We start from the raw sequence: 18,045 nt of genomic DNA, 5'->3' as shown, positions 1-18,045 counted from the left end.
TGGCACCTCGTTTCAAATATTGGCAAATATATAGAGTGATTTAAATTAATTTGCATAGCTTATGAATACAAATTTAATTATCAGCGAGTTAGGAGCTCAAAGCTTTCAGTCTCTGACATAGCAAGGACATATATGTATATATATATATATACATATGAATATGGACATATTGCAGGGCTTATGAAGCCATAAAGCAAACGTCATTTTGGCACAATCAGGCCTCTGGTGGGAAATTAACAATGCAAACTGTGCATAGATATGGCCTGGTGGCCTGTCTTGGCCCAGGCGCTTAACCTTTGACAGTTAATTGGGTCAACAAACTGCAGCAGTTTACGTTCAAATCGCTCGAGTCGACAGTCTATAATTTAAACATGAGTCCGGCCCACACACGCACTCTCACACGCAGGAGAGGCCGAGGCCCGGAATAGCAAGCAATTAGTGCTGGCTGGCACTCGAGCTCATGCTCACAGACAGGGCTCTTAAAAATATTAAAAACCAAAATAAACCAACAAGCCACCGAGCAAGTCTGCTTCGGGTAAAGTGACCGCATCAAAGCGTACCATGGTGCGTATGAGCGATATCGTGCTGGAGGAGTGAGCGCAGCACTTCACCAAATGCGAAATATAGTTCCTGTTTTTTCTTGCACCCGCTAGCCACTTGCTTGGTTGTTAGTTTTTTGGTTTGGTTTTGGCTCCAGGAACCAGGATTCAGGATCCAGGATCCAGGATCTGCTGCATGCGGCAGCAGTAGACACGTATGGAGCGGCATGCATACATACGAACATCTGCCATAAAGTAATTCAGTGTTGTTCCAATAAAGTGCTTCATAAATATTTATTGGATTATCGAACGTATCGGACATGCACACACACAGCCACAGACACAGTCATATATTGAGCTCTTGTCTGGAGAACCGAACGCACATTGCTCCATTGCCATAATGAATATGAAGCCATGAACATTGCAATAAGCGCACGTATGAATAAATGAGAGCACAGCGGAGCAGAGCAGGAAAAGGAAAAGGAATGAGAAAAAGGCAGCAGGAAGCACATGAACATGGACGGAGAAAGGACCACGAAGAGAGAAAGGACCCGGAGAACTTTACCCATCTGAATGGGGGCCGAATGAATGCTTATGGCAAATAAACTAATAGTTCAAGTGCTTTCCAATTCCGAGCTCTGTAATTTAATATCCCAATTCCTCATCCTCAGCGGACAGCGATTGTGAGCGGAACCCCATTTGATGGATATATAAATACCATAAATATATTCATCGACGTTTAATTAACTAACACGACCGGTCCGCTAATTGCATAATCAATTAACACATTTGATACTTTAATTATAATCGACCGAACTACGCGGCATCGACGCACCAGAGGCAGTAACTTTGCCTGTAATTAAAAGGGGATTAAATCCATAATCTCTGATATTAAAGCCTCGTTAAAGTCAGACAAGGCCGATGGACGGATGGGTCGTTATGGAATTTAAGGTGACTCTGCTCCGCTCGTCTGAAATCGGTATTTATTATTTATTCTGACATTTACATCAACAATCCGGAATCAGGCAAGCAAACACACAGAACACACACGGTGCCAAGTCGAAGGAAAAACTGAATGAGAAAACCACCTCGGGCCCTGCAGGTATTTAGGGTGCTTGCATATTTTATGGCCTGTCATTGTTTATATTGTTCAAATCTCTCTCTTTTTCGTATATTCGAGTGTGTGTGTCAGCCTGGGAATTTCTTATTGCGACTTCATTTACACATTTTACAAAAAAAAACATTGAGGCGTGTAATACAATGGGGCGACTGCCACCGCTGCACCCAGAGTCAACTAGAAGAGCCGTTGAAAGTGGCTGGGATCGGACGGGTAGCCTTCAACTTCGAGTATCGTAATGTATTCATAGGAAATGACAACTGACAAGAGAGAGAGCGAGAGCCAGACAAATGGAAAATCTGACTTGCCGTATTTTTAGCTTCTCGCCTGCCAGACTGACACACACTCAGCCGAAGGACTCAAAACTCGGGAGAGGGGCGGCCAGCACTAATCACACATAAATCAAAAAATGACATAAAGTGTACCAAACAGCAGCTGGCTTGGTGATCCTGCCTGTCAGGCATCTGGCATATGGCAAACTGCCGACATATAACAACACGGCATCCATTCGAATCGTATTGAACTGAAAGTCAAACTGAAAATCAAGCTGAAAATAGCAGAGGGCGGACGCAGGAAAGTAGGCAACTATTGGCAATCAAGGATTGCATGTGGGCGCAAAAAGCCGATTGCTATGGCGGAGCACATATGGCTAAATCTCAGGGCGGACTTGGAGGCGGCATTCTGCAGCTCATGTTATATTAATTACAAATTACAGGCAAAGTACATTAAACATGCATTGTCAACTCCCCCCGGGCAAACACGATCCCCCGCCCTCGATAGTAACATACATAGATATGTGTATTCCCAGCTCCATTGTAAGCGATGCAGGGAGCGATAAAAAAAAACGGGGCAGAAAATACAGCCTGCCAGCATATCGAGGGCCTAACACAATGCCATTGTAATATCGATTACAAAGCCCTCGAAAGCACCGCCCAAACTACATATTAGCCCGCGCCGGCAACACTGCGTATACGTATTAATACGTCCTGTGTGAGTGGGTGTGCGGGTCCGACCTCGCATAATTGCTGTCATGAAACTCGTTATAATACACCTCATGCAAGGCTCAGTGGCATGGGATGCCTGGCATTTTGTCGGCTTATGAATTCACTTCATTCCCCTTCATTTCACCCGATTTTTGACTCTTACCGCCCGCACAAAAACCCATTGATTGATTCCCTTTGGCTGGGACGGTGAGTAATTGTTGTTGATTTAATAATTTATTATGGTGGCAATTATTTAAACTGGCCATCGGTGACAAATACAACGCGAGTCGTGACATCAGTTCGCCTCAAATAGAAAACGTAAACATTTCAATCGAGGACCACAGTCAATGTTAAATCCCTTTTTACTGCCACCGACATATTTGCATAAGCAAATCTGATGCTACACATGCGAGCAAAACATGGGTAAAAAAGTCAAATACAAAATAGAAAGAAGAGAGTTGAAAGTGGAAACCGGAACTGTGGAGGGCATAAGCCAACACCACCGTGTATGTCAAAGCGAATGAGTTGAAAAGCTGCATTAAACAACACTTAGATGTGGCCAAAAGGCAGGAAGGTGCCAGTGGGTGCAACCCTGGAAATGATTCATGATTCGGGTGCGGACAGCGGAGGAGCACTCAAAGTGAAAGGAGCCGGCGACGAACAAAGGCGAGGGCGGCGGATCGCATCGCTGAGCCGCCGCAAAGGGTGGCGGAGTGTTGCAGCAAAACAAATATTGTTAAAGTTGTTGCAAAAGCAGCTGCTGCTTGCCAGCAGTTACACAAAACAAAATTTACTTGAAATAGAAAATTCACTGACCAATCCGTTAAAAAAAAACCCATTAAAACATTCATAACTTTAATAAATTTTAGAGCAAGCTAACAAATTTTCAGTTATAATTAGGTTTTTTAATCATTTTCCATAAATGTTTAGTTTACAGAACATCTAAACAATTCGTTATTTATTTCTATAAAAAAGGAACAATACTTGAATAAATATTTTCTTTGGTAACAACAACTTGGAAATTGTTACTTAGAATGGTAATATACATATTTAACTGATCTGATCGTACAACAGAATTAACTATAAAAATTCAATTTGAAGAAAAATCAAATATTCCATAACACTCTATAAGAATTAAAATGATATTAATCTTTCTCTCCGTGTATCTTTAAAGAAAAAATTGCACACAGGTTACAAGCAAAACAAAGCACACAAAAGGCAGGTGGAAAAATAAACGCATATAAAACTGCCGGTAAAACTGCATAAAATGTCAAGGTAAAACTAACAAACTGGCTTAGGAGCGATTTAACGGAAACGGAAATGCCAGCGAACGTTTAAAGAAACGCCACCAACTTCGGACAGCTGCATTTAAAAGCCAAGAAGAGAAGTTTTGCGTCTTCTTCTTGTCTTGGCCCGATAAGCAATGCAAAAGGAAAGCGGGCTAAACAAAAAATAAATAAATACATAAAACACGAGAGAGAGAAACGAAAAACAAAACAGAGCCCGTGAATGGGCCGCGTAATTAGAGTGTAAACGGGCGACAGGCGCAAAGTTCAAATCGCCGCTCAAAAGTAATTAAAAAGTTGCAAATAAAACGCAAAGAATAAGGCCAAATTACGCGATTGCAAGGGAACTTTCGGACCTTCGGTCGCTTAAACTCTTTAAGGGACGCGTTGAATTCTGTTTTCTGGAACGAATGCGAACGAACGAAAGCGGGTGGCCACGAACAATTGCAGCAATTTGAACTCCAACTCATTGAACAGCACTTGGAAACTACGCCAACAATTTTACGCTTGGGCCTAACCAGAAATTCCTCACCAGGACTAACTGCCACACACTTCCCTTCAGTTGAATGCATTGCAACTATTTTAGGGCACTCATTTTTCAGTTGAGCGCTCGAGTTGCCCAAGGGGGGAGCTGTGGAGTCTTCCATACGTATTTAGCTGTAGTTTATGCCCCTCCAGACCAGGATACACGAGAGGATAGGATAGGCCTGGATGGGCAGACGACATCAAGGCAGGTACAAGGATCAACATTTTCGGGGGCCTATGCCTTTCGCCTGTGTGCCAGGTAATCACGTCATTATCACGTGAAATTTCGGCATTAACGTGAATTTACGATTTGCACATGAGCACGAGCCAAGAAAGGCAAAAGAGAAAAAAAAAACGAAATAACTACCAAATATACAGGCACCGCACCGAGCGCCAAGCCAAGGCAGCGACGCACATAAACTCACATTAAATGCGATTGCCAATTTATTTACTAAGTGAACGTCGCAGGTTGGAACCAGCTAACAGGAACCAGGACTAAAACCCACCGCAAAGGCACAGCTGGCAGCCCGGCAAGTTGGCTCAAATTTTAGAGCGGAAATAGTGCGGCAGGCGATGGGGCATGGGGTTGTAATTGAACCAGCCACCCGAAAGTTGTTGTTGCGAATAAACCTGAGCCAAAAACTTCACTCGCACACACACTCGGTACAGTACAGTACTCTGGCTACCCGGCTCAGTTGGCAACTTTTTTGCATACAATTAACGAAAGTGGCGCACCTAGGTAAATAACATGAAATATTTGCTTATTCGTTCGGGGTTATTAAGGGGGTTAAGGATCGAGGACTGAGGCTGAGGCTGAGGCGGATGCGAGTGCTGCTCAACCGCATTAACCCATTACCAGCATAAGCAGTGAGCAGTAAGCCATGAGGCACTGCCAGCTGCCTCACCGACTCGGAGTTTTCCATTTTCCATTTGCTTTCCCCTTTTTTCGCCGAGCCATACAATTTTCCAACACATTTGCCAAATTAAATTATATACCATATAGTATAGTGTAGAGTGTAGTGTATGCAGTGGCACAAATCTCGGACGAAGAAAGCACACTCGACTGAATTTCTGTTGATTTGCTGACACTTTATGATTTACAGCCTGCCTGCTTGACTCGAGGTTTCACTGCTGGGCCGCGTTTCTTCGAATTGCGATTTGCCTTTGCGATGGCGATTTCCTACCAATAACTAAGACGATCCTCGCGGCACGCACATTGGCCTCTTCGTCGGCACTCGTATTTTTCTTCTTCCGCTCGAATCGCATCGAACTGGAGCCCCCAAAAAGCGGTCCGATTGAATCGCTGGCTTCAGAGTCGCGTTGCCCGCTTGCCATTGGCCGCGCGTCCGTTCGTCACGAGTCTCAGTCGCAAACTGTTTGGCCCGCTGAAGACCCCAGTCCTCGGGTCCTTTCAGGCCACGAAGCTGGCCCAAAAGGACTCGGCCACGAGCCACATTCGTTTTAGTCTTCGGCTTACCTCGTTCGTTTGGCCGAAAAGGCACACAGAGAGTGAGAGAGAGAGCATTGATGTGTTTTGTGGAGAATTATTTGGCGCCAATTTTGGCATCCTTGTAGAGTGTGACTCTCAAACTGTAAAGAACGAAGAAGACTCGCGTGGCATTTAGCAGGAATTTGGTTGTAAAACTCTTCTTCGAAGCATTTGTTAACTTCTAAGAATTCAAAAGGATTTGTTATTCATAGTTTTGAGCTTGGCATATTTTTGTTTTTCTGATTAAGTCAGAATTATTTCTTTTAATGCGAAAAATTAAGACACTAACTAAAAAAATGGCTGTGAAAAATCCCTTAAGCATCCGTATATATATCTAAAAATAGGGTTAGAACTAACTAAACTGAATTTTTATATACTTTCACTCAAATATATAGCTTATATATTCCTCGAAGGCAAAATTTCACTTAAAGATCAACTCTAAACTAAGATTTGAACACTAATAAAACATCTTTTAAGCTTATAAAAATCTAATAAAATTCTCCTTTGATACAAACTACAAGTTATTCAATAACTAAATCTCATGTAAATTCTTAATGACTTAATCAATTGCAAATTGCATTCGTGTGTGTGTCCGAGGAGTAGGAGTAATTGCAGCATCTATGATGGCACACACACACACTCTCAAAGGAACACACACAGGTGGCCAAGTGGAGAGATTTCTGGACAGCTGAGAGAGAGAGAGAAAGAGAGCGAGAAGGGGGATAAAAGAGATAGTTGGAGTTTCAGGTGGCCGTGCAATTATCGGTTTTTGTTTTGGTAACACTTTCGCCGAGCAAAGCTCTCCGTGTGTTGGCCTAGGACCCAGCAAGCGGGCCAAAAGCGGAAAGCTTACGACTTGACACACAAATGGATGGCAAAGGGATACGACGTCGCTGAGGACGACGACAGGCGATGGCCGATGGACGACGGACGACGACGCGTGGAAGTATCCAATAAAAATTACGTATACGCAGCGAGTGCCCGAGGCAAGCGGCTTTGGGCCACGAAGCGTGCGGTAATTGGCAAAAACAAGAACACAGAAAAGAAAATATGGATACCAGCGACACCTCACAAAAGGCACAGAAAGAAAATATGTTTTAGTTCACTAAATTGAAGCATTTAAATGGGAAGTAAGTCCTTAACTAAATATAAACCTTAACTAGAAAATTATTAGAGTTATTGATAATACTATAGGAATAGTAATTATTGCCTGAAAATTAACTATTTTCTTTAAAGAATCTCACTTGAACTTGAAAACTAGGTAACATTTCTTATTTGAAACCCTCAAATTCAATACTTTGCCTTACTTTTGTTGAGTAATTGTGGCAAATTTAAATAGTTTTTGCTGCTTGAAAATATTTCTTGGCTTTGTGTGTAAATATCAGCTAGCCACGAAACAATGGTCCGAAATTGCCAATTGGCTGCGCCTCATGAAATTTGGAACGTTGTCGGCCCTGGCGGGATGTCAACATGTCGCCGGGGCCATAAATCTATAAAAGGCACTCGCTGCCGCCGGACACCAAGGAACGCTCCACTGGATTGGGTGGGTTGCCGCCTCGGCATAGTTGCACGAACCGAAACGGCAGCTTTTGGATTTCTTTGGAGAGCGGCGCGTTGTAATTATCGCGCGAAATCAAAGCGATGCCCGGACCCAATGTCTTGCCAAAACAATGAGTCCTGGCCGGTGGCATGGCAACGTGGCAAGGCTCCTTCGCTTGTGGCTCCTCGATTTGCGGGGCTCCTTTCTTTTGTGCGGTCGGACTTTTTGCGGACTTTTATGTTTGCCCGACGTCGAGCTAAGCTGATTATTTCATTTCCATTGTGCTCGCCCCCCGGGCATAACTTAATTTTTATGGCACTTATGATATTTTAATCTAATGAAAATATAATTACATTGCCATTGCTAATTTATACTTACTGCGAACCGACAAGGGGAAATTCTTGAAGGCGACTGGTAGGGGGATGGTAGTGTAGAACTTACCTGCAAAGTAAATAAAGTGAAAAGGCAATGTTATTTATGCGGTGAGCGAAGGAAAAACTGCTGCTGGCGGGAACAGGTCCTGGCTTTCCCTACCCCGGAACATCAAAGCCACCGAAATAACTAAACTTGAATCGATTGCCAGCAGAAATAAAGCAAATTTACTTCCTCGAAATACACAAAAGTAAAAATCCGCAAAGCACAGAGACAATCGGTGGTAAAGGTGGGACACACACACACACACGCCTCCCTCGCTTACAGTTGCAAATTGACTTGCTTTTGAAGTACAAAGCAAAAAATTTGGTGTTGCCACCTGCAGCCCGTTGGCTAAACAACAACCACAGTAGGAGAAGCAGAAGGAGCAAAAACATACAGGTTTGGAATTGAATTCGCAGCGGAGGATACACCACAGGCCAGCGGCTGAGCAGGTCCTGGCGCTACGCTTGTGTCGCGACCAAAGGCAGAAGGACAGAGACGTGAGAATTGCTTATTTTGTGAAAATTAGAAAATATCACAAAACGCGCACAAAAAACACTCACAGTACATCTTGTGCAAAACACTGGGGGAAAAGAATGACTGGGCTTTTTATAATACTGGGTAAAATACTCTAAAAGTATGGCACGTTTTGAAAATTTCGAAGCAGAAGTGAGAATTGATATTGGTTCTAAGCATTATTTTCAGAAAGAATCAGTAGAAATAGTTTTAGTATATAGTTTCATAAGAATCATTTTTCAATATTTATGTGATTTGAGTTATTCCTTTCCTTATTCCTTAACAATTTTTTGTCAGAGTGCAAGAAAACCCGTGGCAAACACGCAGTTTGTGTCTTGAAGCACAAGCAGAAATCTCAGCTCGCCGTGTGACAGTTGCGAGCTACTTCAGTAGCTCCTTGGCTGCATCTCCATCTCCATCTGTAGATGCAGATTCAGTTCGGGCTGTGTGTCAACATCAGCGTGGTTTGTTGCCCTGCAGTCCATGCATAATTAGTAGCCATGCTGGCAGTGCTCCTCCTACTTCTAGCTCCTGCTCCTGCTCCTCCCTCAGCTAGTCAGGCACTTGAAACCGCAACACGGAAGCAGAGACGACGACAGGACTCTTAGAGCTCTCTCACATTCGCATCCATGTCGGCCAGGACAATTGCCGCTGTCACTCAGTCAGTTGATTGGAGTGAAAGTTAAAGTTGAGCTTGGCAAAATAATTGTCGCCTTATTCAGGTTGTTGTTTTTTAACCAACGGAACCTTCTGGCTCAACCCTTTTGCCATTGAGAAATTGTTAATGTTTTCGGGACGAGCTCCGTGAAACGGATATACAAAGCAAATTGTGTGCATTAGCCAGGACCAGAGAGCGATGCGGGTGAAATGTCCTTCCTTCCGAATTGAACGATTTTCAATAAAGGCCAGGCAGCCAGGCCGAAAGGTAACATTGGGCTATTCAGCCTGGCCAAAAACCATATACACACTGCCAAATGTGTGTGCCTTGGTTACGGTCAAAGGACACGTATAATAGATTGCCAGTTAGTTGCCTCAAAAAAGGGTCACACACACTCACAGGAGGAGGGGCGTTAAATAAGCCAGTAAGTTATCAACTCTTGGACACCAAAGGTGTTTGCAGCCAAAGAGCCTTTCAGAAATCCAGGGGAAAATTTAAATAGCCCATTGAAAATGAACTAGTAGTAGTAGTTATCCCGAATCCCAGCTCTATTCAAGTGTTAACACGCGTTTTCAATTAACCAAAATTGACGCTCTCTGAACTATACGTTGGCTTAAAGGACCTAATAGTAGCTGATTAATGGGAGCTTCAACAGCTTTATGCAGCAGTGGAAAATTGCTTACTTCACAGGACTTCTGCTTCCAAAAGGTGTCAGGATTAAAAGTTATAGTTGATTGCATAAAAATATACAATACTAAGCCTATAAGCTTGGCTATAAGTTGGTTGAACTATATTTTAATCCCAGAATAATAACAGTAGAGCTGTATTCCACTAAATCGAAATGTTCAGAAACGTTACCTTAATGCTAATTTTAGGTATTCTCCCCCTGAATTCAACTTTGTTTCCTTTTTTGCAACTCCTCTGGCAAGGAACCTTTGGATTCCCAGAGTCTGTCTGACTGTCTAGTCCCATTGTCTTGGCAAGTGTGACGAAGTGCTGTCTGTGTTGTCTTTTTCTCTCTCTATGTGTGTGTGTGCGTGCAGCAGGCTGGGTGTGTTTCAGTGTCCTGACTTCCGCCCATAACTCGACTCGACTTTTAGCCACCTCAAGAGCTGACTTGACGGACGTGGCTTATTGTTTCATTTTGCTGCCGCGTTGGCTTATGACTGAAACAGCATACAAAAGCAATTTATCAAGCCCTAATTGTGTGTGTGTGTGTGTGTGTGTGTACGGGTGTACGGGTGTACTTGTCATTGGTGTGTCAGAAGAACTTAGCTTTAGTTGGTTGTACTTTCAAGTTGTTCTCTCCCCCCACGCGACGAGTCAAAAACTCCAGCGGTGTTTCCCCCTTCTTTTTTTGCTTTTCATTTTGAATCCTATTTACTTGCGGCTGACAATTGATGAACTTGAAAGTGGAGCAAAGCAATGAAAAACCCAGGCGGGTCTCAACCACAAAAATGCTGAAAAAAAGAAGAAGAAAGTATATAAAATCCGGGGATTGACACTTTCCATATTCCGAAGTGAACTCTGCTCTGTTTTATTCCACATTTCGGGGCATATTTCATGCACGAGAATAAAAAGCTATTAGGGCTAAGGCGTGGAGCTGGAGGAGCTGTGGGAAAAACGAGAAAAGACAGCCGGCCAAACGACAGCTGTCTTCAACTGCAGCCCGAGTGCATAAATCTTGCGCTGAAATGTCAGTGCAGGACGAACGACAAAAAACGCGCCCAGCACTGTGATAAAATGGTACGGCGTGCAGCTTTTATATGACACTGCTACTCCTACACTGAGAGAAATCAAAGAGCACTTGATCTTGGGTCTTTTAGCAAGAAAAACCTTGTGAAACTTATCAATAATTAACTCTGAAAAGCATCGTGTTCCGAGTTGGGAATGTGTACTTTTTATAATTACTTAATAAATTACTTTCTAGGTTTAAAAGATATTAGCGTAAATTCTCAGATTTTTCCCAGTATTTCAATGCTAGTGTTACTGTTACTGGAGTAGACTCTCCTCCATTCACTCGTTACAGTCTGGGGTTTCTTAAGCTCGCAGATTAACTCGCAGGCAACGAGGCCGGGGAGGCTTTTGAGGGTGGAGGTCCTGGCTGTCGACAGGCGGCTGGATCGCGCGGTTTTTGGCCTCCTTCCTTCTTCCTTTCAGCGGCAGAGCCAAGTCAAATTGCAAATTGCATATTCAAATGCGGCGGCTTTTTCCAGTCTGCGGCTGTCGCTTGTACAAATACTAAAGATTTGCTCATGCAGCGCAAAAATAACTGGCTGACTATGGAGTGTATAGTATATATAGAATTGGGTCCTTCGCATTTGACTGGCAGGCGCAAATGTTGTGGCCCCAAATTGAAAATTAAACTCGGCGCCATCACCCAAAAAAGAGTTGCACAATCGTTGTCGTCGTCGTCGTCGTCGTCTTCGTTCACATGCCTCATATCTGACCCGCCCGACCACCTGACCTGGAACAAAATGGAACTGTCTTGTGAGAGGTCTTGGCCCAAAGAAATGTCCCCAAAAAAGATGCTGCCCCGGGAGTAGACAAGAGACATCAGACACTAATGCTGATATGGCTTTATCCTCTCAAAAGGCAAAGTGCATCCAGCGGCGGCGAATGCCGCGGGGTTCCCGGCAAACATCAGCGATTGCGCAATATGTGAGATGTAGGGAAGGGGGATTTTGGGAGAGAGATGCATCTTCAACTCCCACATACACCTGGGATCAAAAGAATAGCATTGCAATAGAGAAAAATCTTTGAATTCTTAGTAATATGTAGTATATAATACATATAGCCTAGAAATTATTTATGAAAACAAAGTATTTTGTTGAAGAGTTAGTCCCTCTGCTAAAACTAAGACACATCTAACTCTCAATTTAAGGTATTTTTCTTATAAAAACTCTTGGAAACTAACTAAACCAGATTTTATGACAAGGAATTTTTATGGGAATTAGTATTTTGTTCCGAATATCAAGGTTTATTTTGTTTTTTACCTAAAACAAATAAATTCTCTCCTTAGTGATTCCAGTATTAGAACTCTGAAAAGTAGGCAATGCTTTTTGGGAACTGAAAAGCGGATGTAGTATGGACGTTAACTTAACAAAAAAAATCACTATTTATTAGAAATGAAGACAATAATTAATAATAATTAATACTTATTAATCTGATATTGTTAAATATTATTTTGTTAGAGGGTTTGCCATTTTCTTAATACTTCCAAGTTCTCTAAAATTTTGTAAATTGGTAACTCTTTCTAATATTCTGAACACAGTTGCATTCGTTGCCCGGCGACTCTGTTTGTGTGGGTATTGTACGCTAATGATTCAACTCATTTTGTTGGTCTTACTCAATTTGATATTCCTGCCATGCCGGCAGCGCCAAGCCAGCAACTACAACCACTGCACACACCGTTGTCCCAACAATGGGAAGAAATGCGATTGGGATTCGGGCGGGGGGGCAAAGGAGGACGAAAGGAAGGCCGCGACGGCGACAGGATAAGATGCCACCAAGTCGGAGCTCAGTGCTGAAGGCAGTAGTCAGCCTGCCAAGATAGTTGGCCCAATCGCTGTCCCCGGTGACTAGACTCGCCCTGCATTTTAGCCAGCCGAGAGCCGAGAGCCGAGCGCCAGGCATCCAGGCAGCCAGTCAGCCACTGATGACAACTTAAGAATGTCATTAAATTCTCATACAGCACACAAAAGCTGCATGTGCTCCATGGCGAAAGAATTGCCACGAGGATTTTAGGGACGATTTAAGTAGCACGGATTTAGTGAGCGGAGAAGCAGCAGCAGCAGCAGATGCCAGCTGTAGGATGCTGGCTGTTGGTCCTGCTGACATCATGGAGAAACATGAAGACGGGCCCACAAACATGGCAACAAAACAAGGGGAACTACAACAATTATGAAAGCAACAACAAGTGCAGTTGAGGAACAGTGAAACTAGTTTTTATATACTATAGAATCTCTTATAGAATATATCAGTTACCTTGGCAATCAGTTCTTGAATGATAAGCCAACTTTTATGAATAAATACAATAAGGAAGATTATTAAATGAAATTAATTAATTTAAAACATAATTTCTTATTCAATTTAACACATATTTCCCTTTCTAGAATATGCTTATTTTTAGTCAAATAATAAAAAATAATAAAATCACATTCAACTTTATTATTTCCTGCATACAACTAAACTAAAAGCTTTTATATTTAAAAAATACAATCTAAACCATATATGAAGAGATTTCTATTATAAAGCACAAACTAATTTTAAGCTTGAAATTTGTAAAATCAAACCACTGTTCACAAACTACATTCGGAATAGAAAGCAAGTTGTTGTCCTTCCTTGTAACTACAAGAACAATACAAAAAAAAATGAGGGAAAAACTTACTTGCAAAGTAAAAGAAAAGCAGGCGAAGAAGGAACCCTCCGTATTGCTAAGGGATTTCATCGTCTCTCCACTTTCCTTTCCTACTCGTATATATAAATATATATATACTATTTTTTTTAGCCACGTTTTTCCAGCTTTTTTCCTAAGCGCATTCCGTCTGACATGTGCAACGCATTCGCATTCAAAAAGTCTATTTCCCGTGCAATTGCAATAATGCGTGTGTTTGTGTGCAAGTGTGGTTTGTGTAATTGCATGAGCATGTGAGTGTGGTGGTGGTGGAGGTGGTGTGTGTGTGTGTGTGTGTGTGCTTGTGGTGCGACTATGTGGTGTGTTTTTTGTGGGTGTGCTCTTCTTTTAGGTTCGCCTTTGGGCGCAAGGAAAACAAATGAGTAGCGGCTGACGACTGCAAATGTAAAATGCATGAGGCCTGTGGGAAGGGAGGGGAAAAATGTCGGTGGGGGAGGTTGCAGTGGGTGGAAAATTCGGAAAACTAAAGGGGTGTGTGTGTGTGGTTGGAAGTGCTGGAGCAGAGACGTGGAAAGAGAGATAGTGGCAGCCAGCGGCTTATTTAGTATGCAAGTTTGTTGGCGACATCAACTAACCAAAATTGCACACATATGCACGCTCATCAGGCGGCGTCGGCGGCGGCTCCGGCGGCTCCGGCACATACAAAAAATGTAAATTTTCTACGGCCTTTAAAAAATTTAAGATCCCCAGATATTAGCCGGGACAGAACACAGGATATCTTCCAGGGGTTTTGCCCGCTTCCGCTGTCAATTTAAACTGTTTTGCTGTTTGCAGCTTACAGAATAAACATCGAAATGATGGGATTTGGTCAAGTCAGATGACTGCAATATCTATTTGCTTATGCGTCAGGCAGCCCCAGGAAGATGAGTTTGCTCCACTCAGGAAAAATGACATTTCCCCGGAGGTAAAAGGATAACACAGGGATTAGTCTTTAATTGAAACATTGAAACAATATACATATGTGTAAAGTTAGTTAAACCGGTCTATAACTTCATTGAAATGTTAGAATAATTAATGGTATTCAGAAGTAGTTAAGACTTCTATTAAACTCCATTTATTTTTCTCTCGGTGCAGCAAAGCACTTCCTTCTCTTTGGCTTTCAAAAGCTTCTTAGCCAGGAGCAGACGAAGCCAATACATGACAGCGGGCATTTATATTAAACATTAACATAACACACGGGAAATGCGAAATGCGAAGACAACGCACTTGGCATGCTCAACATGTTTGCTGTGGCTGATGGCCCGGCTCTTTGGTCCTGGGTCCTGGGTCCTTGGTCTCCGTCTGCTGTCATTGTTGATTGCTTATAAAAATATTTATAAAATGCAGATTGCATAAATACAATATGCAGCTCAGCCCCATCTCCATCTGTCTGTATCTGAATCCGTCCCCGACTCCAGATACATTTCTGTTTGCGAATGGATCTAATGCGGTAATCTCTGTTAGATGCCTGATGAGACCGATGACAATCTATTTGTGCATTTCTGTTTGTAAGCGTTTATTTATTTACATTGATTCGCTTTTCATTTTTCACCACCCCACCAACCCCCCAATGGATGTAACCACAACAATTGCCATTGTAATTGAAAACACACACGTATAAAGACAAATGCCTGAAGGCCATTGGGACCCAGCGAGTTGTGATGGTGTTTTGCCAGTGTTTTTCCTGTTCGCAGCACCGCGATTTTCATTTTATTTCGCACATTTTTTCCCATTTCACACATGATTTCTGATTGCCAAGCCTAATGCGCTCGAAAATGTTGAGGAAACCCAGATAAACGAAAGTGAAGACGGCGCAAAAAATTGCATGTAATGAATAAAATTCGTGGCACGAATGAGGAGCAGAAGCAGAACCAGGACCAGGAGTGGGTGTTGGGTGGTTGTGTGATGGGTGTCGGGGGAGGAGGAGGTGGAGGTGGAGAGAGGTAAAGGCCAAGCCGAAACTCGGTGAAAATGAGCCTCGCAAACGTAATGGAATTGCTGTTGCGTTAAATTTTTCAATTTCATTCAATTTACACGAGGCCCACCGCAGACGCACGCAGGAAATTTTTGAAAGTACTCCACCAGCGGATAGGTGGAACGGAATGGGTGGCAAACGGGAGGGCGGAAGGTCGAGTTCGAGGTTGAGGTTGAGTTTAAGAGTACCGAGTAAAACGCCTTGAAGTTCAGCGGAAATGTAGCAATTTGTATGCTGCGCCTAAACGAATTTTAACGATATGTGAAATGATATTCGAGGCTGATCAAAAATGCCAGGCCATGCCACGCCCCTTCTCTTAAGTGTGTGTGTGTGTCAGTGTTTTGACTCACCTTTCGGCAAATTGCCGTGTTCATTAAAAAGTCAACGCCAGCATCGTAAACTTGTATATGACCGGAAAATAGGAGAATAGAGCAGGGCAGGGGCAATCGTATTATGCATATTACACTTGGAAAATTGAAGCAAAAACTTGGAAATTTCTAAAGAATTTATGTTTAAAATTAGCTCAAAAATTTGGAATCAAATAATCAATAGACTTCTTCTGTGTTATTGTTTACTTTCTGAGATCACAACAATTTGATAATGGCGATTATCATTAAGAGAAACTATAATATCATCTGTAAACTTCATATACCCTAGATTAATAATACCCATCTTTAGGATCCTCTTAACTTTGTTTTTTTTTTTTTTTTTGGTAATATCCTTAACCCTCTCAATATGGCAACTCTGCAACATTGAGTGGCGTCCGTGTTGGCAGCCTTCCATGGGAAGCGGGACGAATGCTGCTGCGGCGACGGCATTTTGGCCATGGTCACAGCCAACCTAGCCAACTTTGGCTCTCGCTTTGAGCCGATGTGAGCTGAGCGGCGTTGAGTTGTTGCCGCAAACTGCAAAAGTGTCAACAACTTGTAATCACCAAGGTAGCCCAGTGGGCGGTGGGTGGTGCACGAGGGGAGTAGGCGTGCCAAAAGCCAGCCAGCACTTGGTCACATTTTAACACCTGCTCGTTATCAACTTTTGCAGGCAAGAGCAACAGCAACAACTGCAGGGGAAATAGGGAAAATGGGGGAAAAAAGGAGTAAAGAAACGAACGAATATTGCAGCGACACCCGCAAACTTTCATATTTTTCGGCCATCCTGGCAGCCCTGCCCTGAATTATGTCAAAGTTGCGGGCGGCAAAAACAAAACCGAAACTAAAAAAAAAAATGGGGGAAAAGGAAAGGTGGAAACTGCATAGAACAAATGCCATAAAGTTCCTTGCCGGATTCTGGGGGCGTGGGTCAGAGGGCAACGGGCAAAGGGCAGGCGTGAAGGCGTGAAGGCGTGGCAAGTGCGCCCATCGCTCGTTCATTAGTGTTGTCAGCTTTGGTGTCACAGCCGGAGGCAGGGCCCGCCGCTTGTTGTTGACACTTTTTCATGCAAAACAAGTTGGCCAAAACACTCGGCACACTCGCTGCCGCTGCTACTGTCCTTAAATTTATGGCAAACCAAAGAAACACGAGCCAAAAACAATTGTAAATTCAAGCGTGAAACAATTACGGGGCCCGGAATGCGGGCCAATAAATTTAAAATCCCCGAAAAATGGAATGGAATCCGCATTCCATCTGCTTAACATATATTTGCGTAAGGACAAGGACCTTTTGCATAAAACAATTTAGATCGAATAAAGCGGCACATATCCCTTTCGAAAGCGATAAATGTGTAAATTTCCCAGGCAGCACGATTGAAGAGAAATAAATTCAGTTTTTGTGTGCGGCCTTTGACCTTAATTTGAATTCAAATTAAGCAGCACTCTGTCTCTCTCTCTCCCACTTTCTTATTTTCAAATCAAAAGCCAACGCCACATTTGCCTCAAAAAACTTTCGCCTTATGCCACTAATTACTTGGCAAACAGGAGGAAAACTAAAACAGAAATAAACAAAAAAGTTAAGCATACGCGCGGCATCGACACGAAATGTCTTCATAATAATAGAAAATGCAAACGAACTTTCTCGAAGCGGAACACGCCCATTTTTGTGAACAGAAAGAGGCCGCATCTCTTGTCCGGCTTGATTAATGGACGCCCACATTGGAGGTCCTGGAGTCCAAGGTCCTAGAGTTTATCCCCGACACGGCCCCACATCGAAAGTGTCGAAAAGTGAGCAATCACTGCAAAATGCGACGAGCTTCGGGGAGCAATCACGCAATCTACTTATTACCCATTAAGGACTCTTCTCTCGAATAGGAGTCCTAGCTGTAATGGTAATCGATCACGAGGTGGGTCAAACCGCAAAAGCCACGGAAGCCGGGATACGCTGAAGCGGAGTGGAGTCCACTCTTCGCCGCCGGCAGACACTCATCTGTCAGTCGGTCGGTCGGGTTTCCACGCCAGGAGCTCTCTGTCGTCTGCCAGTCGCTGTCTCCCGTGGTGTGCGAGGTGACAAATCATATTGCTGACAATAAAGTCAACATTTGCGGGCCCAAGGACACGCCGATGGCGCAGAGATCCCGGCGACGCCTACACATGTCACTTGTCACCCAGTGGTGATGGCGGTGATGCGCCTTCGCTAATATCCTTTTAAATGGCTTTAAAGTCGCTGCCAATGCCC

General features: G+C 43.2%; 1 protein-coding gene across 11 annotated transcripts in view; it reads right to left on the bottom strand.

The window, feature by feature from the left end:
- Gfrl (Glial cell line-derived neurotrophic family receptor-like) overlaps nt 1-18,045 on the bottom strand; it is a 119,486-nt gene that overhangs the window by 76,729 nt on the left and 24,712 nt on the right. For 3 of the 11 annotated variants that reach the window (XM_086833080.1, XM_086833082.1, XM_086833084.1), the window contains exon 1: nt 5,635-5,829. The exons of 3 other annotated variants lie outside the window; for them this stretch is intronic. The gene's annotated coding sequence lies outside the window, so the exon portion shown is untranslated. Of the gene's footprint in view, nt 1-5,306; nt 7,833-18,045 lie in introns of those variants that run through there. 5 more of the 11 variants (XM_086833078.1, XM_086833079.1, XM_086833077.1 and 2 more) reach the window with 5 other exon arrangements.

This window comes from Drosophila serrata, unplaced genomic scaffold (assembly GCF_035046125.1).
Source record: "Drosophila serrata isolate PLE 108 unplaced genomic scaffold, ASM3504612v1 contig_269, whole genome shotgun sequence".
Classification (NCBI taxonomy): Eukaryota; Metazoa; Arthropoda; class Insecta; order Diptera; family Drosophilidae; genus Drosophila; species Drosophila serrata.
This window is presented reverse-complemented; position numbering and strand designations above follow the sequence as displayed.